Raw genomic sequence first — 24,163 nt, 5'->3', positions numbered from 1 at the left:
CCTGGAGAAACATCAGACATCTCCGTCCAGAAGAGCGCAGTCCTACGAACAGCTAAGATACTGCGCAGGACTCTCAAGCTCCCAGGCCTCTGGTAGAGGACCCAAGCTTGAGATGAACAGCCAGGGGAGATGGGGGTTGGGTGAGGGAAGAGTTTATATATATATATATATATATATATATATATGTTATGAATGTATTTGTTATTGATTGAGAACACAATTTCAACTCATGTGGCTAAAAGACATCTCTCGCCCTTTCAGACCCGTCAATCACCATGTGCAAGACCAAAGAGCTGTCAAAGGACCTCAAGGTCAACATTGTATACCTGCACAAGACCTTCAGACTTTGCTTAAATCTATGTATGTATGTTAAGATTGTTTAAAGCGCTCATGTAAATGTTTGTTTCAAAGTGTAAAAATATCTGTCCTCAAAAGACATAGTTAAAAACATAATTTCAAAGAATCACAGTTATGCGACAAAATGAAGTCCGATAAAGGCTAGTCCACTGAGCCACAGTGGAGAGATGGTTCTTCTGTCCGAAGAGGTCCTCCTGGTGTATGTTGCGTTGTGCATGTCCATAGCCAGCAGGTGGCGCCACTTTGACATCAAAGTGTGTCTTATGAAACAAACTAGTCTTTGTTTGGACAGTAGTGTCCTCCTTGTTGACATTTTGGCTTGGAAGAGGTCATGACGTTTCTTTTTCTCTGAGCTGTTATAAAACACACACATTGTGTGTCCAACAACAAGAAACGGTGTCATTGGACACAAATCCTGCTCAGTTCTCACACTTTTTTCTGTCTAACTTTGACAGATAGATACTTTATCTCCAAGAGTGTGTCCCTCCTGAGGCGTTCAGAATGGTTCCTCCAAACATGTCTCTAGATTTCACACAAACAGAACCAGAAGGTGAAAGTGAAACTTGCATTATGCAGTTTTTATATTTGCACACTGCACTTTTTCATGCTTTTGCTGTGCACCTGACCTTTTAAAGCAAATTTCCCCTTCTTCTTCTTCTTGTCTAAATGTGACATTTGTCCACGGTGCATGACTCTATTGATATGAATGATTGCACTAATTGCTTTTAAGTGCCCTTTCACACTTTCAAAGAATAAAGCAGGAGTGCCTCAGCTTCATTCAATTCAATTCAAGTTTGACCTGTAATCTCAAGGACATTTTGTACTCGGAAGAGCGAGTCGTTCTCGAGGGAAGAACAACTTAAGAGACCTTCAAGGCCTGACAGTTGTGCAGATTTCATGAGACTAAGTTCCTTATCGCCAGCACCAAACGAACACATGCAAACTCATATCAACCCCTGGCCGCCGACTCAAAAGTACATCAGCAACTTTTATTCAAGCTGAGCAAAGAAACAAAAAAAAAGTTGGACGTTGACACTGGGCAATGCAGACACGGCGGCTTCATTGCTCACAGAGGAAGCCCCACCCACCTTCCACAAGAACTTCCTGTGGAAGGCGACCAGAGAGCGTCCCACTTGAACGGGACTCCCCCCTCCCCTTTGTCTCCCATGACCATGATTGTCATGTTCCTCTTTAGGTCACACGGCACACATGAAGATAATGGACATTATGAGTGTGATTGACATGATGAACATGTCTCCGGGTTTCACATGAACAGAACTAGAAGGTGAAAGTGAAACTTCAACTATGAAGTTTGATATTTGCATGTCGCTTATTTGCACTCTTTTCATGTATTTTGCTGTGCAAGATGACCTTTTAAAGCTAATTTCTTCTTGTCCAAATGTGACATTTGTCCACAGTGCATGACTCCATTGACGAATGATTGCATTCATGAACAGCGGTATGGTACGGAAAATGCCTGAGTATTCACCCTCTTCAGTCAGTATTTAGAAGACACACCTTTGGCTGCAATCAAAGTGCAACCCGCCTGCTTTAGCCAGCCCCGCCCACCACCAAGGGTTCGAACCAAGGTCTTTCGGAAAGAGACAGAGTGAGGTTAACTGACATACACTGTCTGGGTATGTTTCAGTCAGGTTGGCATATCAGGACAATGAAATTTCCGCCCATTCCTCCTGTGCGTGAACATCTCTTTTCAAGTCCAGCCGCAAATTCTCAATTGGATTGAGATCTGGGCTTTGACTTGGCCACTCTAAAACATTTACCTTGTTGTCTTTGAACCAGTTCTGTCTAGCTACTGCTTGGGCTCGTTGTCTTGCTGGAAAATAAATCTTCTCCCAAGGCGTAGTTCCCTTGCAGGTTGAAACAGATTATTCTCCAGGATTTGCCAGTATTTTTACCGCGTTCATGTTCACCTCTACCTTGACGAGTCTTCCAGGGCCTGCTGCTGAGAATCATCCCCACAACATGATGTTCCCACCATGCTTTGCGGTGGAGATGGTATGTTTGGTGTTGGCCAAACATCACGTCTAGTCTGATGATCCAAAAACTATATTTTGTCTCATCAAAACCCCAAAAACATTTTCCCCATTTGTGCAAATTTCAAGCCAGATTTCACGTGAGCTGTTATCAACAGTGGCTTTGTGTTTGCCACTCTCTTAAAGCTACGACTGGTGAAGAAGCCGTACAACAGTTCTTGCATTTCACTTCTTCAGAGTAGTCATAGGAGTCTTGTTGGTCTTCTTCCTATTTGATCACCTAGCTTATGAGAATGGCCAGCTCTAGGCAGATCTAGAAAAGTGCCATATTCTTCCATTTCTTAATTATGGATTTAGCTGAACTCCATGGGATGCCTAGTCAATTGGAAATTTTCTTGTAGCCGTCCTAAATGTTATTTTTTCTAAGCGTTTATTGGTGTGTTCTTTTTTTTCCAGACTGGACCTCCCAGGCACAAGTGTTTTTATACTCCAATCCAATCACTCAGGTGACCTCCATTTCACTAACTGTGACACCAAAAAAGAGAAATTACATTGATCGTGATTTCGCTTTTGCAAGGCGCTGCAAGTGTCCTTTATGGACCTTGCCAACACAACAAAAACAAAAACAAAAACAATGAATCAGCAGTGACTCAACAGCTTCAACAAAGTCAATTAACATGTGACCTATAATCTGACAGTTCTGGACGTTCTGTACTCTCAGACTTTACATTCTCCGGGATGACTTGCTCACCTGGCAGGACAGGAAGAGTGAGTCGTCTTCGAGGAATGAACACCTTGAGAAACATCCTTCAAGGCCTGACAGTCCTTCAGATTTCATGAGGCTAATGTTCTTAACTCCAGCACCAACTAACTCATGCAAAAGGAGAAAATACTCCTGTAAACCCCTGGGCATCTGACTTTATTGCCCACAGAGGAAGCGCCACCCGTCTTCCACATTAACTTCCTGTGGAGGACGATGTGACCAGACACGGTCAGGTGCCGCTCCACCTGGCACAGGAAGTGAACGAGACTCTCCTCTCCCCTTTTGTTTCGTATGAGGACGGTCATGTGCCTCCTTATGTCACACGTGAAGATAATGAACATGATGTACATGATGGCCATGACGAAGATCTAAGATATAATGGCGATGGGGAGGGCTGAGTGCTATGATGAGGGCGGCGATGACAGTCTGCTAGAGACATTTTATATAGCAAGACAAGTTTCTTTGTGTGCGTGTTGACATGCAGATGAATCTACTGTGTCTTTTGAGCCACAGAGGAACATTCCGGGTGTGACATGGTGTTGACAAGCTGGAATGTGTCCAGATGTGGACGCTATGTTGTGCATGATGGGATGTGGCTTACAAATATGTTGACTTTGAGATGAAAGTGGATGAGTTGTTATGTTGATGACATCACACAGACAGACGCACACGAACTATTTTTTCTAAATTTTGTCATGAAGTTTATTTGTACATTGACTTCTACTTTATGGACATCATGAAGGCAATGAAGGATGCAACAGGTTTTGACAACATGGACACATTGTTCAAAGACCTTCAAGTCCAAGTCCAAGTGGATTAGAAAGAGATGTCTTCTAAAGTCAAGAGTCCAGTGCTGACATGGTTTTAGATTCCATCATGAACATGATCATCATCAGAAGAAGACGACAAAAAGTGGAGCGTGCAGGAGGTAAAAAAGTGAATGGCTGAAAAGCTGAATGGTAGCAGACGGCCTCCTGGTCACATGACCACCAACACGGCTCCTTTGTCTCAGAACCCCATGGCCCGCTTTGTCCCAGGAGGGGATCCCATTTCCCTAGTCTTTGATGTCCGCTCATCCTCCCCCTCTTGGCCCACACATGCTCTCCAACACACACACACACACGCACACACACGTGTTCCAATGAGCGCATGAGGAAAGAATTCCAGAAGAGATCCATGCGAGGACACAAAGAGAAGCACTAGAAGCAAACATTCTCAGAGAACGTCGACATAAGTGGCGCCCAAAGTGTGGCCTGCGGCTCATTTTTCATTGGCAGTTTTGCTCCCCTGTTGCCCATCCATCCACCTTCCGCTTATCCCAGGTCGGGTTGAAGGGACAGCAGCTTACGCAGGGAATCCCCGACTTGCCTCTCCCCGGCTAATTCGTACAGCTCCCGGTGGATCCCCAGGCGTTCCCAGGCCAGTTCAGAGACAGTCTCTCCAACGTGTCCTGGATCTTGCCCGAGGCCTCCTACCAGTCGGACATGCTCTGAACACCTCCCCAGGGAGACGTCCTGGAAGCATCCTGACCAGATGCTCGAGCCACCTCGTCTGGCTCTTCTCAATGCGGAGGACCAGCGGTTCAACTCTGAGTTTCTCCCGGATGACAGTGCTTTTCACCTTATCTCCAAGGGAGAGCCCGGCCTCATTTCGGCCTCTTCTACCTGAGAGCTTGTCCTTTCAGTCACCACCCAAAGCTCATGAGCATTGGTGAGGGTCGGAACGTAGATCGACTGGTAAATCGAGAGCTTTGCCTTTTGGCTCAGCTGCGTCTTCACCAATCGATGCAGAGTCCGCATCACTGCAGACGCCGCACCAATCCACCTGTCAATCTCGCGCTCTTCCATACTTAAAAGTTCTGTTAAATGAAATGCTGATGTTAGACAAGATCAAATATATGACACTTACACAATTTGCTTTGACAGTTGCTTTTGAACACAAAGATGAGCTGCAGGCTGTCTTTCAAATACTGTATAAATACACACACACGCTGTATGGCTAGGTTTAACTTAACGTGTGAAGGTCATCCATGTGAACAAGAAGGCACGAGGCTCCAACAACTCAAAAGAAGAAGACAAGTCACACTTTTGCTTGGAAACACAACTTGTGACCACACTAACACATGTACTGTGTGTGTGTGTGTGTGTGTGTGTGTGTGTGTATGTGCACACATGGTCATCAAGTAAAAAAGATTTGTTTTTATCTTCTCTGGTGGAACAAAAGACAAGAAGAACTGTCAAAGCAAAACGACTAAAAAAAAAACAAACCACCATGCCAGACTTCAGCAAGCCAGCTCAGTGAGAACCTAAAGGATGAACTCCACCAACATTTAGCTTTTTCGTTATCTTTGTTGTCACAATACAGTCGGTGAAGGTTTCATGATCACCACAGCTTGACCCTGGAACAGATGAACCGGCCTTGGCTGGCCATGAGAAAACAAGGGAGGAAGTTGACCAGCGTCACGGAACAACACTCCCTGCTGAAATGCTCCATAGCATAAATATTTATTTCCAGCATGTGACCTAAATTTCCATATGGGCCCTCAGTGAGGAAAGGGGTGGGGTTAATCCATCTTAATGACGGTGGGGCTTCTCCATCTAATTCATAGCACAAAACAACATGTGGCATGTAAAGCATCCCTTTGATTGCATTGTTGCGATCGGAGACCATCCAGGCCCGCCAGACGGCCGGGTTGGGGGCGCCTCGCCCCGCCCCTCCCCTCCCTGCTCTCTAGCACGGAGGCAGCCTCCTTCCTGCAGCCGGCTGATGTCAGGTTCCAGGAATGTAGAAAACACTGGGGGGCCTTGTTCTCCCCCCATGAATAGAAGCACATGCCACACACACAGCCCGGCCTGGGGGGCCAAGGTTGCGGGGCGGGCAGGGGGGCATTGAGCTTCAGTTTGAAAACAGTTTGAGGTCAGAACAGTTTCAACTAAATCAACAAAATGAAGACTTTCTTTATAGAAGCACCAGGAACAAAAAGTCTTATCAGAGTTTGAATGTTTGAGAACTACTTCCTGCAGCTTGCAGTCAAAACAGGAAGTGCAAAGGTCGGCAGCCCTTGTCCAGAAGGGGGCGACATACCTTTTTCTCAACAGCGTACAATATTTACAAAAGTATTATATAGCATAGCATAAAAACATAGTGCTTAAAAAGAAAAGAACATTATATACAGGAAGTCTGGCGTACTGCAGTCGACCTCAAGGGGGAGCTTTTATTGACAATGAATAAAACAATGGTGCAGGGAGTTGGGTAAGTCAGGTCTTACACCCCCCTGGCTGGAAATTTGTTCGTGCCCTGTGGGTGGGGGGGTAGAAAGACCTGACTGGAACATCCATCCATCCATTTTCTATACCGCTTCTCCTCTTTTAGGGTCGCGGAGCCTATCCCAGCTGACTTCGGGCGACAATACGCCCTGGACTGGTCGCAGGGTACATGTAGACATATAGATAAACAACCATTCACACTCACATTCATACCTATGGACAATTTAGAGTCACCAATGAAGCTAACATGCATGTTTTTGGAGAAAACCCGGAGAAAACCCACGCACACACGGGGAGAACATGCAAACTCCACACAGAAATGCCAAGGGGAGAATCAAACCCAGGTCTTCCCGATCTCCAGGCTGTTACTGTGTTGGCCAACGTGCTAACCACTAAACCACCGTGCGGCCCAAAGGAACAACAATCACCAGTTGGTGTGACCAGGTTTTGAACCGCAGGTCTCATGCCCCATGAACCAGTGGTGCTCCCAGCAGAGCCATCCGGCTGGCATGACTGGAACATTTTCCGGAAAATTTCTCACACTTTCACATTTAAAAGTTGTCAGGTAGGAGTCGCTTCAAGAAGAGAAACTTTACCACTGAAGTCATGACAATTCCACCAAAGTTGACGTAAAAGAAACAAAAAAAGATTACATCACGCCGCCAGAAACCTCATGTTTGTGCCGTCGCCTGGCAACCGGGGTCACCAAAATAAAGGCGTGAAGACTATTCAACATGGATGACAAATTGCGTAGACGGTGCGTCCTCGCCCAGCATGATCCCACAACAAAGTTCACAGCTGCCTTTTGTTTAGAACATTCTGGAAAAAAAACACTTTAAACACCTTTACTTTGAGTACACAGTGTGTGACTGCGGAGTGAATGAATTTCAGTGTAAAGCACTTTTCAATCCATTATTATTATTATTATTAAAAGGTTTGTCAGGAAGAAGTTATAACGTCCGCGTCGCCTGTCTGCAGCTCCCTGTCATGGCATGACCTCAGCGGCCTGTCAGACCTCTGTGATGAGTCCTAACAAGGTCCAGTCACGTCTGCGGGATCTACCTTCTTACGTAACGTACACAAGTTAAGACATGCACACACCAGACTCCACCCCACAATGTTCTGATGGCTGACTAACTTCATCGAGATGTCCTACACTCCCTCTGTTACCTTCATCAAAACCACAACAGTAAAGTACAACAATTTGAAGACATCATCAGGCTTTAACAGGACAACATGTTGCAAATCAGGCTCATCTTAAGAGACTTTGTACTTTTTTTAAACATGAATTCTGTTTTTTCACAGCTTAAATCGACCAAAATTGACTAAATCAGTCAAACTGTACATGAAGGACAAATAAAATACAGTGAAAAAAATATTAAATACAAAGTCCCAGGCTAGTTTCAAAGGACTCTTCTCCTCCCAGATTTCACTGTAATAGCGTACAGAATCCATGACCCCACTAGCATGCAAGAATCTTTATCCTTAATGATGTTCTCGACGGCGGTTACGACCAATGCAGGGGCCAATATTGGGGGGTGTGTCTCCTCTCTCTGAGCTTTTTATGATGTTCATTTTTACTTCCATGGTGATGGCTTTCCTTTCCTTTTACACACTGCTGCTTCTGAGACAAAATGAAGTCCAAACAGTTCACTATTAAGCGGAATGTAGCTTGGTGGTACGGACTGGAAAACTATGCGACCAAAGCTTCAGTTCTTCCTTAATCCCATTTTAAATGTGACAATGATGCTACAAAAAATATATATATTTTACACAGGTCTTCCATTCAGAGACCCTTGGCCACGCTTCCAAGAGAGAAAATAAAGACGAGGCGTGATGGTGACGTGCAGTCTGCAGTTTCTGTCGCTTCGCTACGCAGGTGTTCCCTGTGGTCGTGACAAAAGTCCACCCATTAATTTCATTGGCTATTCAATGCGTCGACCAACATTAACATGGATCTACTGGTCCTGAGATACATACTTGAGAAGAGGGCTTGGTACTTTCTTATTCACAAAGTTTAATTGTGCCACAGCAGGTAGGCTAAACCGTTTTCTCTTGGGTCGAGTGGGGTGTCAAAAGTTCACAGTTCAGAACTGTTGCGGAAAAAAAACAAACCCCACGTTAACTGAAGTGACTTTAGTAATTAAAGTGAGCTTTAAATGCCTTCAAAAGAGGGCGGTTGCACTCCAGTGATGCAATAGCGCACGTTAGAGGGTTCTGGTTTTGTTTTTTTTTTTGCAATGCATGACAACACTTTCTATTTCACTGGAAGTCCAACAAAAATCCCCAGCATTAATCCAGATGCCTCCCCAGGGACAGTCTGACAACTGTTAAGAGTGGGAGGTTAGTCAGAATAAAAATAAATAAAAAAACATGGCCGCCCGCAGGCATTGAAACGTTGACATTTGAGCCACAATGGAAGCTTAGCGACAGTGGGGGGATTTAGAGTGTAAAAAACTCGCTCTTTTAGACAAACACAAATGTGGCAACAAAGGGAATTTCGTATCCGCCCACGGACACACCAACACGAAATGTAAGACTTGTGTAACTCCCAAATGTCCTTTTCATCACATGAACCCAAACCAACAGTTTTGTACAGCTGAGAAATAAATGCACACATTCTACAACGATCTCAAAGTCTTTAGTAAAAAGGTTGTCAAAGATTGTGAATAACAGGACAGAGAAAAAAAACACATTCATTCATGTCCTTCTCTTCGGTGTCACAAACAAGCTGGAGTCTATCCCAGCACATCAGCTTGTCAATCACAGGGCCAATAGTCAGCTATGGGAAGCGCTACGCTACCAACAGCTTGGCGAAAACCGGCCTCAGCGTCACTTCGGTCCTCCGACTGGCCCAATCAATGAATCAATCAAAGCTAATCTGATCTCAGGCCAGATCGGTACCATCAATGCTGCCACATTTTAAACATGTTTTCCGTGTTTCTTGCAAAGGTGACAGCACCCGAAACTCTGACTCAACATGGCGATCATGTTTGTCCACAGGAATGATTGACAGGACGGAGTGGGCAGGCTGACAGGAGTCCAGTTGTGTGTGCTTACAAACGCACCAGCAACAGGCTGTTTCTCCAGGATCTGATCATCACCACCATCACCCCCCCTGATCCCAAGGTCGACTGTTCCTAGACGAGATGGACACGGAGTCGTAATTCTCGGCTCACAAGCCTCAGATGCATTCAGGCCAGTCAAGGCCACTAAAGGTGGGAGTCGTAGGTACTTTCCTCCGCCGTCGAAACCACCGACGTCACGGACACGGGTCGTTAGGCAGCGAGGCACTCCACCCCGACGCTTTACGCCTTTCGATTTCCCCTGGTGAACAAGTTCAACTTACACAGGTTCTCCTTTTCATTCACGACGCCGCTTCAGAAATGTTAGCATGCGGACATCTTCTTAGCCTCACGGACAGCAGGAAATAGACGCGAGTGCGTTACACCACACCTGGCAACATTTGCAGTTGACTTTTTTGGGATAAAAGTTGAAATACGGGACACAGGAAGGCGACAGGGAAAGAAGGCCAAAATACAGGAGTTTGTCAGTAAAACGGGAGGGTTGCCAGGTATGGATTGGAAAAGAAGACATCTTTGCACTCGTGTGACATCATGTGTGCATGGTCGCCATGGTAACTACGTTCACGAGGCAATGCCCCTACTTTCACTTAGTGACTTCATTCAAAACAAAACAATCCTGGTGTCAAAGTGAAACTTTAGATCACAACAGCACAAAAAACAAAAAAAACTCGGAATGTGAAACAGGAACAAAGCAGAAGGAATAAGGAACAACCAAAGTAATAATGAAATTGTTAGAATCATTTTGTGTGTGCGTGTGTGCGTGTGTGTGCGTGTTAGCAAGCGTGCTCCTGCACAGTGTGTGTTTAAAGTGTGTCATGAGACCTCAGCTTGTTTGTGTACCGGCAATGATGACTCGGCTGCGAAGACTCGTGGGAACACGAAAATGACTTCATTATCGTCCCCCCCCCCCCCCACACGCACTTTAGTGTACCCAAAATAAAAGAAAAAGTGTAAAAAAAAAAAAAACGAGCAGGTCAGGTCTTGTTCAAGACATTTTTGGCTTCCTCCATCTTGGTTTTGGCGTCAGGCGTGAAGTGTTAATAACATCCTGCGCCTTTGCTGAGTCTCAGTTGGTGTCCTTGCGTACTTAGACTTAGTATTTGGAGTGCACACGTGCGTTCACACCGAGAAGTAGCGCAAAATGCTGTGCGTTGTCAGCACCCGGATGTCGCACTCACAACACTAAATGGCGAGTGTGGAGTGACGGACACTTACCACCCTCAAGAGTCGCCATCTTGGCTTTTGATAACAAAAGATGGGAAAATTCATTTTGGATTATTATGTAAAGGAGAAGTAGAGGAAAGAAAGGTTGGTCAGCAATCAGCAAGCATGGCGTTGATCATGTGGGACGTCTCACTCTTTTAGATGAATACCTTTCGCCAAATGCTCCAAAGGCTCTGCTAACATTCCGTGATGAAGAAAGTGAAAGCACATCGAGCTTCAACACGTCAAGGCTTATCGTCCTCCTATCGCCGCAGCGCTTGAAAAGTGCGAAAACGTTTGACAGAGACGACCCTCACGGGACGCGACATCGCCTCTACTCCATTCATTTTCAATGGAACCTGCACGATACAGCGTTTTTTGCAAATCACCGTCCAGCTAAGTGCACAGACTGGCTTGCGATGCGATTGATCGACCAATGATCGGTCAAGATGCTAATAAGTACGCTCCCGTAGTTAAACATGGGGTGGGGGGGAAGTAATACTTGCCGTTCCTGGAGATATTTGATTTTAGAAAGAAAAAGCAGCGGCAACAGACAAGTTTACATTCATTTACATGGACATGTCCCGTATGTAAGTTCATCTTCAATACTAGCAAGAGCCGCTACTAGCAAGAGTACTCAACACCGGCCGCTTTTCCTCCTCTGAACTACTTTGATACCCCCAAATTCCTTCCACACCTGACAGCCAATCAAAACCGTGGGAGCCTCATACAGTTTGCTCTGGATGTGAACGCGTCGCTCACCGGTGTAGCTGGTCACGGCCGCTCGTCGCCTCCCGTGTGCAGGGTTTGCTACGCGTTGGTGATGCGTTTCACCAAAGGCAGTTGTGTGTCGCCCATAACCCTTCACCATTGTTGAAGATACTGGCTTGTGTCGGCTAGTCAACCCCTTGGAGCCACGGTTTGTCCTTTTGAGGCGCTGCTATTTTTTAAAATGTTTTTTTTGTCAGTGAAATATAGCGCACGTCCCAATCAAACAGTTGTCTGCAGAGGACGAAGAAATAGTGGAGGTGGCGTGCTTGTGCAGGTGCACGATTTCGCGGAGACAAGCCCGCTCTTGTGCCTTCAAAGTCGCCAGCGAGTAAATAGCTCTAGCGGGAAGCAAACACAGTCAGCTGACACGTCTAGCCTGCAGGTTAAAACAAGATGAAAAGTGTTCCACGGGTCACCACGGCGCCGTCATGCGGTCACCGGTGACGACAACATTAACGAGAAGTTGTTCATTCACTGCTCGCGGGGCTCCAGGGGAATAACAACAATGAGGTGGAGGAGAAGAAGCTAAGATGGAATGAAAACTTAACAGCACACTCAGTCATGAGCTTATCTACTTCCTGTTTATGAGTGTGTGGGTGTGTGAATGCGTGGGAGTCAAACTTGATAGCATTATCATATACAAAAATATTTAATGATGCCGCAGTCTTTGCATGAGTCATCACTTTTACAGCACATCAGCTGGTGTCAATGCGGGAACAACTGTCACATGACCGTGCATCACATGACATTGTCGACTAGAAGAATAAAGTTGCCACTTGTTGCACTGACAATGCTACACCTAGCATGGTGTAATTGGACAGTATATACTTGTATATCTGAATATATATCATCAGTGATGTGACGGACTTTTTAAAAATTTTAAAGCTTTTATCTGAAGACATCCAGAATGTACACCAATAAAGGGTGTGGCATTGATAACTATTGATAATTACGGCAGTCTTGAGTTGCACAGGAAATGATCAGAGCCACTCTGGTTCGCCAACACGTGCAAGAGATGGCGGATAACAGCACAGTGCAAACGCACCGACGGAGTGACACCCTTACTCACGGTGCAACGACGTAGCAACACATGCCGAACCAAAACGGACTACTGATGTCAGATAATGAACACGTGATGCATTTCACAAATGAACACTGTGCAAAATAAGACACATACTTCGATATGCAATACAAGTTATAGAAAAAGTGCCAAAAAGGGATTCTTCCTGAGGTTCGATGTTAGATTAGAAGTATTGAAGGAAGACGTCTTACGACTATCCCCTCACATCAATAACCAGTGCTTTCCTGATGGCAGGTTGGACTTTTCATGTTGTTTACTGCTTTATGCTCTTGTTATGGTTTTGTGTTTATCTGGCACGAAGTGCAGCTACTCTGCGGTCGCTGGAAAGCACGTGCAGCGTTACCTGTTTTTCATCAACACCAAGTGCTACTATTTATGTGGAGCCGCATTACGCGCAAATAGCACAACGCAGCACTTTACAGTCACTGCAAATGTCATATTTACAATCCGCGAGTGAAGCGTGGAAATAATTACACTTTGAGATGTCGCTCGCGGGCCAATGTCAATATCGGCTGAAAATTCGAAACAGATATTATCAGATTACATTATATTATCAGCCATCTGTACACAAAAAAATAAGCTGGCCTGCTTGGTAGTTCAGCGGTAACCTCTGCCCCTCCCTCCGCCCGACACTACAGTATGAACTGTGTTGACTGTACTGGTACCAGGTACCCGGTACATATGACGATGCCACCTTATTGACTTCCGACGACCTCCCCCACAAAATACGATAAAAACAGCAACGTGTTGGGAGAGAGAGTCCCTCAAGCTACCCGGCATGCCTTGCGGCGGAAAGATGTGGGTGTAATTTTGCCACGTGTGTCGTATGTCGACGTTTGTGTTCCCCGTGTGTCACGTGTGTCACGTGTGTTTTCTTTGCAGTGAAGTGGATGTTTGGGTCGCTGCCCACAAAATGCTTTCGTAAACAAGCTCCGGACTATTTCCCTTACGACTGAAGCTCGCCAAAATAGAATTGCAAGTCATGTTGCTGGCCACAGCATCCCAGCTTTAAAAGATATTGTTTCTATTTACAGGTTTACACAAAAAAGAAAGTAAAATCGTCTGGTTGAGACGCTTGGCGGGCAGGATGTGGTCCATGGGCCGTAGTTTGCCCACACCTGCGTTAACATGTTTGTTTCACACAGAATGTGAAACTAGCCTCTAAAATGAAATGTTTAAGTTTCACAATGAAACTCGTGATTAAAACAAGTTTGGAATGTTTTGGGGGTTCGTGGTTGCCAAGGTCGCACAGAAACCACCTTCGGAGCAGCCATGTCCTGAGCTTTTATTGTGAAGGCGTGGGCGACAAAGAATGCAAGCACAGAGCCAAACGGTGCCTCATGTGAGACACACACACACACACACACACACACACACACACACACTTGTAATCAACACATGCATGACAACAGTTGAGGTTTCAATCAATGCTGAAAAATGTGAAGAAGTCTGACAGACGTGTGACGCTCACATAGGCAGGTCACGTGATCCAGCAGGGTAATCTAACATGTTGTACGTGTTTGCATTCAGATGATATTTCCTCAGCCACACAAAGACAACAGCCGGAGGGAGGACATGTTCCTGCCAGGAAATGTTCTAATCTACCCTCGAAGAACATTTAGTTCCAAACTGGAAATGTGAACTTTGTCAGAAAGCGCGCGTGAGCACGGACAGATGATGTTGTCGAGCCGACTCAAACGCTTGCTTATTCCAGGACAATAGCTGCCCAGCAGTCAGAACAAGAATGAGATACGCAGATGATACGGCACTGCTTGCTGAACATGAAAATAACTTGAAAACATATTGGATACTATTAACGGTACAGGAAAAATATAAATAAACGAAAAGACCAAGACCGTCCGTGTTACCAGGAAGAACTTCACAATGCCCACAATTCATATAAATACACTGTAGCTGGTGAAAATATTGAACAGGTTGAGGAAATTCAATATTTAGGACAAACTATATCAATGGAGGCATCTACTTTACTATACGGCTCTGAAACTCGGACAATAACTAAATTAAATGCAAAAAGATTGGAATCTTTTGCGATGTGGTGTGTTCGTAACGTAATAAACGTATCCAGGAAAGAAAGAAAAACCAACAAGGAAGTACCAACAATAGCACGTCAACAGAGAAAGCTTTTGATGGAAATGATGGAAAGGAAAAACATGTTCTTTGGACACACAATCAGACACAGCTTATTTCAAACTCAACTCCCAGAGGGGAACATAAAAAAGAGGTAGACCAAGACCCCAGTGGATGGACCAAATGGTAACATCACCAAATGGAACAACAAATGCTATCAGGACTGAAAATTAGCAGGTAAAAACTGCTGCTGTTGGTGAACCTTGACCTCCAACCTTCAGCGAGACGACGGCGCTAAATGGTGATGAGTCAGAATGTGTCTAAGTGCTACTGACACTGACAAATAGCAATTTGAATACACGGAAAAGAAGGGGTTTGGTTTTAGGTTGGCCTATATTTTTCCCAGGAACATGTGCCTTCAGAATAACTAATAACTGGAAAACAACGCGACCATAGCTTGAGGCCTTTCCTAATGCCATTACTAATTTGACAGTCGATACTACTAAATTGAGTATTGCACAGTTTCCGGTTAGGATCAGGCGTTCCAAAGGTGTTTCATTTGGAGACCCTTGGTCACAATTGGTAAACACAAGTGTGCACGACGGTAGTTGAGAATCAAAGCCGAAAGCGTGAAGAAGCCTGAGAGACGTGTGAAGCTTGCATAAGCGGATCACGTGTTGCAGCAGGGAAATCTAGCGTGTTGAACGTGTTTGCATTCAGATGATATTTCCTGAGCCTCACAAAGACAACAGCCGGTGGGAGAACATGTTCCTGCCAGAAAATGTTATAATCCATCCTCGAAGAACATTTAGTTCCAAACTGTAAATATTAACTTGATCAGAAACACGGAGAGAGGATGTCGTTGAGCTAACTCAAACACTGGTTTATACATCACAGCATGTACTGTACGGCGTAGCACTACCCAAATACCATGTGATGCTGTAGATAGTGAAAATATTGAACGAGTTGAGGAAACTAGCTTGGAGGTATGGACTCGAAAACACAACGGGACCATAGCTTGAGACCTTACCGAACGGCATTTCAAATTTGACAATTGATGCTACGAAAATTGAGTGTTTTACACAGGTTCCGGTTAGGATCAGGCGTTCCAAAGGTGTCACACTAGGTAAACCACGCAAACAAATCTCCATGGCTCAGTGACACTTTGTGTCTTTCAAAACCGTTAATCCTAATAGCTCAACCCGAACCGTAACTGTTGATGCCAAGTCCATGTTTTCCATTTATCCCTTATGCAGGAGTTCTTGCTTTCATGACAAAAACCCACCCACCGTCACCCGGCATACCGCGGAACCTTGGTTAGCGTCACTAATCCGTTCCAGAAGTTCAGACTCTAACAAAAACATGTGCTAACCGAATCTTTCCTAATTTTGTAAATGTAAACCCGATTAAAACATTCCAAAAAGCCAAAAATGTTAACACAAACCCTGCTTTTTTTTAAAAATAGTTTTAAGTGCCAGCATTTTGATCAAGAAAGTGAGAAACACTACTGAAATCAAGAAATAACACAAAGGTGGTGTCTTGTGTTGATCTTGCTGCCACATTGTGTCTTCGTCAACATGTCTTCAATGAAGGTAAAAGTAACCTCTCTTTCAGCCATCAGTTATATGTATCTAGAATTGTTTTATGCATGTAAAACTATAGTTGGAACACTACAAAAAGACGTTTTGTGTTGACATTTTGGAGACTTGTGGCTTAACTGTGTTGGTTAGCAAAGAATTACAGAGTCAACCGCTGATGACATCTTAGAGGGACGACAGAGCTGGCTTCTGGTTCCCGTTTCCACGTGTTAGCAAGCTAATTGGCCCGAGCTACATACTGTAGGTTAACATAGGTTAGTTGGTACTTGTTTACGCACAGCAGATAAGGTAAACAGTTGCCTATGGGGTCGGTAGCACGGTGTGGCTAATGCGTACATGCCAACTGAATGTTCGATCAGTAATGTGACCAAAATGTGCAAATCTGATGAAAACTGTTTGAGTGGTCAGTGTGTCTTTATGGATGGAACCATTTGGGATAAGGTGAGTTTCATTCATGTTTATGTTTGTGACGAGTCTCACATTAATGTTTACGGAGCCTGCAGTTATGATTGTATCTTGGGACGGTGTATACACTCCTGATCAAAATCTTCAGACAAGTTGAAAAACTGCTAGAGTTTGCATTTTGCACATTTGGATCTCAATGAGGTTTTAAGTAGAACTAGAATATGCAAAAGCAAGAAGTGGGAGTGAGACAAAACACATTTGGAACTTGTAATTTAAACAAAAAAAGTAACTCAAAAGTTTAAGACCACAGGCTATAAAAGCCAAAATCTGCTCAAAATCGTCATTTTCTGTCAGGCATTCACACTGTCATGCCCTCCTGATGGCTAAAGCTAAGAAGCTTTCTCTTTTTCAATGTGGTGGGATTGTGAGCCGCATAAGCAAGGCCTCTTGCAGCGTACCATTGCTGCTGAGGTTGGGTGCAGTAAGAGTCATTCTACATTTTTTTATAGATCCTGAGCATTATGGAACAAAAAAGTGAAGTGGTAGACCCAACAAAAATCACACCTGCGCTGAGCCTGGGGATCCAATTGGCTGTCCATCAAGACACAGGGCGGTCTTCCACCCAAATTAAGGCCCTTACCGACTGCAGCGCAATAACCATCAGACGGGATCTGCGGGAAAAGGGTTTGAAAAACAAAAAACGAATTCAAAGACCTCGTCTCCTTCAATGCCACAAAACTGCCCGTTTAGACTTTGCCAGGGAGCATCAAACATGGGACATTGAAAGGTGGAAAAAAGTTTTATTCTCTAATGAGAAAAAATGTAACCTTGACGGTCCAGATGGCTTCCAACATTACTGGCATGACAAGGAGATCCCACCTGAGATGTTTTCTACCCGGCACAGTGGAGGGGGGTCCATCATGATCTTGGGTGCTTTTTCATTCAGTGGAACACTGGAGCTTCAGGTGGTGCAGGGTCGTCAAACGGCGGGTGCTTACGTGCAGATGTTGCAGCGGGCATCCCTCATGACTGAGGGCCCTCGTCTGTGTGGTAACAGCTGGCTTTTTCAACAGGACAACGCTGCAGTTCACAATGCTGGCTTGACCAAGGACTTCTTCAGGGAGAATAACATCACTCTTTTGGACCATCCTGCATGTTCCCCTCATTTAAATCCCATAGAGAACATTTGGGCATGGATGGCAAGGGAAGTTTATAAAAATGGCCATCAGTTCCAGAGAGTTGATGCCCTTCGTGAAGCCATCTTCAGCACTTGGAGCAATGTTCCCACTAGCCTCCTGGAAACACTCGCATCAAGCATGCCAAAGCCATTTTTGAAATGATTAACAAGAACAGTGGAGCTCCTCGTTACTGAGTCCTATTGAGAACATTTTTTGTTCTGCTTTGGAGCGTTTGAGCGAAGGTCTTAAACCTTGAATCGGCTGATCAACAGCCCATTTCTGTTTAATTGTTGTTTTCAATAAATGATTTCAAAGTGCTTTTTGTCTCACTTCCCCGTCTTGCTTTTGCATATTGTAGCTCTGCTTAAAACCTCATTCAGACCCAAATGTGCAAAATGCAAATTCTAGCAACTGGTCTTAAGATTTTGATCAGGTCTGTATCAGTCCAATCTCAACAAACTAAGCTTTCCACTGACGTGTAACGTGCCTCGGCACGCAAATAGCAGTTATCGTAAAACCGCAGCTTCCTCATGACATCAGACAGCCGGCGGCGGCTAAGGGGTTAACTGTACAGGCAATGTTTTGAGTCACATTTGAACCCAAGTGTCATGTAAGTGTAAAACGAACAGTGTTAAAAGTAAAAGGTGAAAACAAATAGTACGATCTGAGCGCGTTCTACTTTTGAGGTTCCATTAGTTTGCTAATCAACGAAAGCGTAAAGACATGTTGGACCAAGATGAATGCTACAAAGACGCGTGAGGGTCCATGAGAAGCATTCCTCTGCATTCCTTTACGCCAAGCTCTTGTTTTCCCGAACTCGGGCACTTGACGTGCACTCTACGGCCTCTGAGAGCGACCACACAGAGGCCAAACCTGCAGCGCTAGCAACCCCGCATCAACGCGTGCTCGTACGTCATGTAAAGTTCACGTAAACACTCACCTTGCAAGACTTTTTGCCTGCTTGCTGACCTACTCTTGAGCTATAGGTGTGCCCTCTACCTTTGATGGAAAAAAGTGCATCTCCCAGTCACACGACACGTGTGAAGATGGAACAGAAGGTGAGATTGATGACAATTAAAAAGGTGATTTCGCAAACATGATAGTGCACCGTCTGTTATTAACACCCAACGCGTCACATGGTACATGACACTTCCAGTTCATGTGCGTCTCAGGCCTCTCGTGTGTCACTGCCGCGCTGTCCAGAGGGTTCGATTCCCAGCAGTTTGTTGACTTTGCTGGATTATCGCAGCGTTCTCACGCGGGTCATGTTCCAGTCCGCTGACGATGCGACTAAGCTTGTCCAGCAGAAGCGGACGACTTTCTGCTGATGTTGTTGTCATGAGAGCGACCAACAGGTCTTTGAACTTTAATGTCAGCTGGTGTCATTCACATCACCATGACTTTTATTTTGCTTAAACGAGCGCTACAGTGTTCCAGGTCAGTAACAAGCAAAACAACTTTGACAAAGAGCATTTCAGTACAGCTTCACTTCAGTTGTCAAAGCGCAGCTCTTTGATAAGCTATCAAGTTGTCATCAATCAGACTTTAACGACTCTACAGCGTCCGTGCAACAGCGAACCAGGAAGAGGCTGGGCTTTGCTCTTGCACGTCTGTGCTGTCATTGGCCGGTCAAAGCAAACAGGAAGTGTTCTACCTTTCAACTGAAACACAGCTGGAGAAAAAGAAGTCCAACTATGATTGGACGGACATGAAATGCTGGGCAGAGCTTTGCCTGAACAAAACATTTAAAAAAAACATTTATACTTTCTTTTAGCTCACTGAAAAGGTGAAGACACTCCAAGAGATGAAAAAAGCCTGTCTGTTGATATAACGTCATAAAGTACACGTGTATCTTATTATGAAAGGTTAGTTGTTATCTTACTATCTTTTATTTATGGACGTGTGATAGTGAGGAGCAAGTACACATTTCAATGGATGTCATTGTCTTCTCCACTAGTGACTCTCGTCAGCCTTCTGATTAGCCATCGAGAAACAGCAATGGGGTGGATTTTGTTTAAGTGTTTGTTTGGGGGGGGTTGCATCATTAGCACAGAGAAAGGGGGTCCAAACTTTTTCCACTGAGGGCCACATACTGAAAAATCAAAAGATGCAGGGGCCCCGTTGATGTTTGTAATTTTGTAAAAGGACAAACCAATCCAACGCAGACATGCTAACAAGTTATGTTTATTTAAAGAAAAGAATAACTGTGTTCATTTTGAACAGACAATGCATAATACGTAGGGGTGTCACGAGACACGAGATTGGGCCCACGAGAACGAGATTTTAACATTAATTTGAAGAAAAGTGGATTGGAAAAAATATGACTGGACACATTCTTTTGTTTAACCACGTCACTGAACAATGCAGGTGCATTTTCAAACGTTTATTGTCCCACTAATTGCCGCTAAACGATATTGTCAACATTTTTTCGGACCAAATAAACCACTAATATAATACATAAATATAATAATCATATAATGCAATATTTGTACTGTCTGTCAAACGTTTGGAGCATTTCTTGAAATGCTGGCTTTTCAACAGTAAGACAGCAGCATTTAGATTGTGTTGTTGCAAACTAAACTGTGAACGCACACCCTTTTGCGCTGTTTCGTTTGTATTTACTTTGCCGATCCAACGTCTCAATGGGTGTTGATTGCCGGGACGACGGCTGCGCATGTCGATGTGTAGAAAACTGGGTTGGGCGGATACATTTGAGGTAAGTCCAGCCGTGTTGATAGGCTCACCTTGCTCACTTGGTGTGAAAGCTGTGGGGCTGTGGCATTTTTCTTTGCATGAATCTTTTTCCCTCCTAATTTCTATTACATTACCTTGCATTGGTCCGCATGAGACTTACTTACTGTACTCTGTGAGTGTGTGTGAGTGTGTGTGTGTGCTAGCGGCCCCGCCTCCCCTCACAGAGTCAAAGCGACTGTATAACTGAAAAGGGGTCTCGTTCTATGAAACGCCGTTGTTCTATGAAGGGTCTAGGTGCTGAACCAATGCACAGAGTGAACCTCTCGCTGCCTGTTTGGAGGCGAGAGACGATGAAAACAGACACGCGTGCACGTCAAGCTCATTTTCATTTATCGTGTGATTAATTTATTTATTATCACGAGACCATTTTTTCAGAACAAGAAACCTCATTTTAATCTTGCAAGATCTTGTGGCAACCGTAATAAGCATAACGTACCATTAGGCAAACATTTTCTACAGCTCAATAAGAGACAGGCCTGACACATTGCACATCCAGTGGCAGTAGCTACGGACTGAGCGTAAATGCACATGTCCAAATGAGACTCAGAAGCAAAGTTGCAAATTTTGCACAAAATAAATGATAACCGCTGGCATTAACGTTTAAAATTTCTCATTAAATACACGTTTGCTGTTTTCTTGTTTTTAGAATGTGCCGCGGGCCAATAAAAAACAAGCTGCGAGCCACAAATGACCCCCAGGCCGCACTTTAGACTTTATCACAGACAAACACAAACATATCAGGTGGCATGCAGGTGTACAGCATCGGGCAGAGGCTGGCGCTGCGACACGCCCCTGATTAAATACGCGAAGGGAACAAGCTTTTCAGGTGGCCAAACAAAGAGTGAGCAGGTGCTCACATGCAGCCCACAAAAAAGCCAACATGTTCATCAGTGCTGATTTCTTCCCGGCAGGAACTTCCATTGGGAAAACCCTGAGGCCCGTTTGCCTCCAGTCAAGCATGGGAATCTTTCCAACATGGCCGTCGTCGCCCACGCACCTCTTTCTCCGAGCGTTTGAGGCCACACCCCCTTATTAATGTGCTTACAGCCTTGATAAGAAGCTTCATTTCACTATCACATTTAAGCGGAGGAGGAGGAGGCGGAGATAAAGTCATCATGAAGACCTTTAAATGTCAGTACGCCTCCACAGAAAGATCACACAGAACTATTTTTCTGAGCTGTCTAGTCATCAGCACCATCAAGCAACAACATGTGTCATGTCGCATCATGGAATGTTTAGGCGTTGTCCGAAGTGTGGACTGCAGCTCATATTCCTTGCCTGCGACGCGTTTAAAATCATATTTAAAAGTTGTTATGTTGAAAGGATGAACTTCGAACGTAGGGAAGAGACGTGTTCCTGTTTATGACCTCTTAAGCACCAACCTTCTTTGGTTTTAAGGAATTCTGATTAAAGTCTAATGCGGCAGGATTAAGATACTTAAGAGCAGATTAATGCATCTATAAAACACTCCTGATCAGCAGTGCTGGCAGTTTTTTGGTGGATTATCTGTTCAAGCAATGTTTTTGGTAACCTTTTCTTTGTCTGCCAAAGCAAAAACACTTTGCCGTGCGGCGTCTTTGTTGCTTTTTATTTTGTCTGCGCTGTAATCCCCCCCCCGTCATCATCATCCATGGGGGAGGATGAAAGACTTGAGGCTGACCCAAATGCACAGCAAGAGAAGAGACAAAACAATAGCAAGGCTGCCAATCGTCCGTCGCTTTATGATGCACTCAGCAGGTAAAACTGATCACAGCAGAGACAAAACAGGAACAAGCATGGCTGCCGTCAGTGCGGATTTCAGGATGTAAAGACAACGTGTGGAATAGCAGCAGGAACAAGATGAAATAGATGAAATGGAAGATACGGTGGCCTCCACAAGTATTGGAACACTGAGGTCAATTCCTTTATTTTTGCTGTAGACTGAGAACATTCGGGTTTGACATCAAGAGATGAATACGAGACCAGCTTTTTTTTTCCCTCAGGTATTTACATCTGGATTGGATGCGCAACCTACAAGAAAGGCTCTCTGCCCTCTCTAGATAACATGTGCATATCTTTCTGCTGGAGGAAAACCAAGGCCATCACAGTGGACCCATCCCACCCCGCCCACCACTTGTTCCGCCTGCTGCCCTCTGGAAGGCACTTCAGATCAGTCAAGTTCCACACAAGCAGGCCAGAAGGACATTTCTCGCTTATCCTTTCTACCTCGTGTATATATTTATACCAGGGGTGTCCAAAAATGAACAAATCTGCAGTCATTTCACAAGATTAAAAATATTAAGAGAAAAAATGTCATCTAACAAGAAAAAGTCATAATTGTACAAGAATAACTGCAATATTCTGAGGAAAAATGTCATTTAAGTAGCATAAAATTGAAATATTAAAAAAAAAGGTTAAAGTCGTAACATGAGAAACAAAACAACAATGAATAAAGAGGCAATTTTTAGAAAATTGGGTTGCGGAAAAAGTTAGCCGACTAGAATAAAGTCAAAATATTATGGAAATAAAGTCATAATTACGTGAAGAAAATTGACAAGAAAGCTGAATTACTTGGGTTGGGGGGGGAACATCAGAAATGATGGAAAAAAGATGTCATTTTAGGAGAATAAAGTTAAGATATTAAGAGAAAAAAATGTGGATTCTAACGAGAAAAAAAGTCAACATTTTACGAGAATAAACGTGTAATATGAGGACAGAGGTCGTTTTAGTATTAATATTAAAGCAAAAATTCACTCATTTTTAAAAGTCTGGCTGGCAAGGCTGGCAAACAGCTTTTACCCACAGGCCATCAGGCTTCTCAACGAAGCACTCACACACGCCGCACGCAACACACACTCATAGCACTTTATTTATTTATTACTTATTGATTTGTATATTTATTTGTATGATTGTCTCTTCTTTTTGTTGCTGCTTAATTTATTGGTATATATGTTTATGTTTCTTATGTTCTTATTCTTTCTTGTGCTTTCTTTCTTTTCTTGGGAGAATGAACAGAATAAGATTTTCATTGCATGGTATTACTGCTGTTTTACTATGCACATGACAATAAAACTCTCTTGAATCTTGAATCTTGAAACTTGAAAAGTCGTAATACGAGAAATAAAACAAAAAGTTGTAATCTTTGGAAAATTGGTTGGGGGGGGAAGTTATAATACAGGAATACAGTCATCCCTCAATATTTTGCTTTTTTTTTTTCCCCAAAACTAAATGATCGCTGTGTTGTGGTGGACTACGGCATATTATTAGTCACAAAGTATTGAAAGACAAGCTATACTGTATGTGGTATTCTGGTCAGTAGGCATCAGTACTGCTGAGACATGACGTTCCTTTACATTACCTTGCACCTGCATGGAGACTGGCTACTGAGCCAGCAGAGCAAAGCCGACACACCATGGCTGATACTCAATGAAAAAAAGGTTCTTCTCTCATTCAGTGTGAACGTTTTTGGCTTCTTTGTCCTTCTTCCTCACACCGTTTGAAACACTAAGTTTAGAATAAGTAAATTGGAGAGGCTAACAAGTTAGCTCGCTAGCTTGCTATGCTAGCGGCGACCGTAGACTGCTCAGTGTGATGTAAACAAAGAGTAATAGGAGTGTAAACGTGACTACGGGGGTGTTAT

The 24,163-nt window shown here is 44.1% G+C and overlaps 1 protein-coding gene across 2 annotated transcripts in view; it reads left to right on the top strand.

Moving 5' to 3' along the window:
* The window catches only part of LOC129184627 (tumor necrosis factor, alpha-induced protein 8-like protein 2 B), a 32,163-nt gene extending 21,842 nt beyond the window's left edge, over positions 1–10,321 (top strand). Inside the window, exon 11 of one of the 2 annotated variants that reach the window (XM_054780710.1) lies at positions 9,384–10,321. The gene's annotated coding sequence lies outside the window, so the exon portion shown is untranslated. Of the gene's footprint in view, positions 1–261; positions 1,108–9,383 lie in introns of those variants that run through there. The other variant, XM_054780709.1, reaches the window with a different exon arrangement.
* The last annotated feature ends 13,842 nt before the right edge of the window (positions 10,322–24,163 follow it).

The sequence above is a fragment of the Dunckerocampus dactyliophorus genome, chromosome 7 (genome assembly GCF_027744805.1).
Source record: "Dunckerocampus dactyliophorus isolate RoL2022-P2 chromosome 7, RoL_Ddac_1.1, whole genome shotgun sequence".
In the NCBI taxonomy this organism is placed as follows: domain Eukaryota; kingdom Metazoa; phylum Chordata; class Actinopteri; order Syngnathiformes; family Syngnathidae; genus Dunckerocampus; species Dunckerocampus dactyliophorus.
This window is presented reverse-complemented; position numbering and strand designations above follow the sequence as displayed.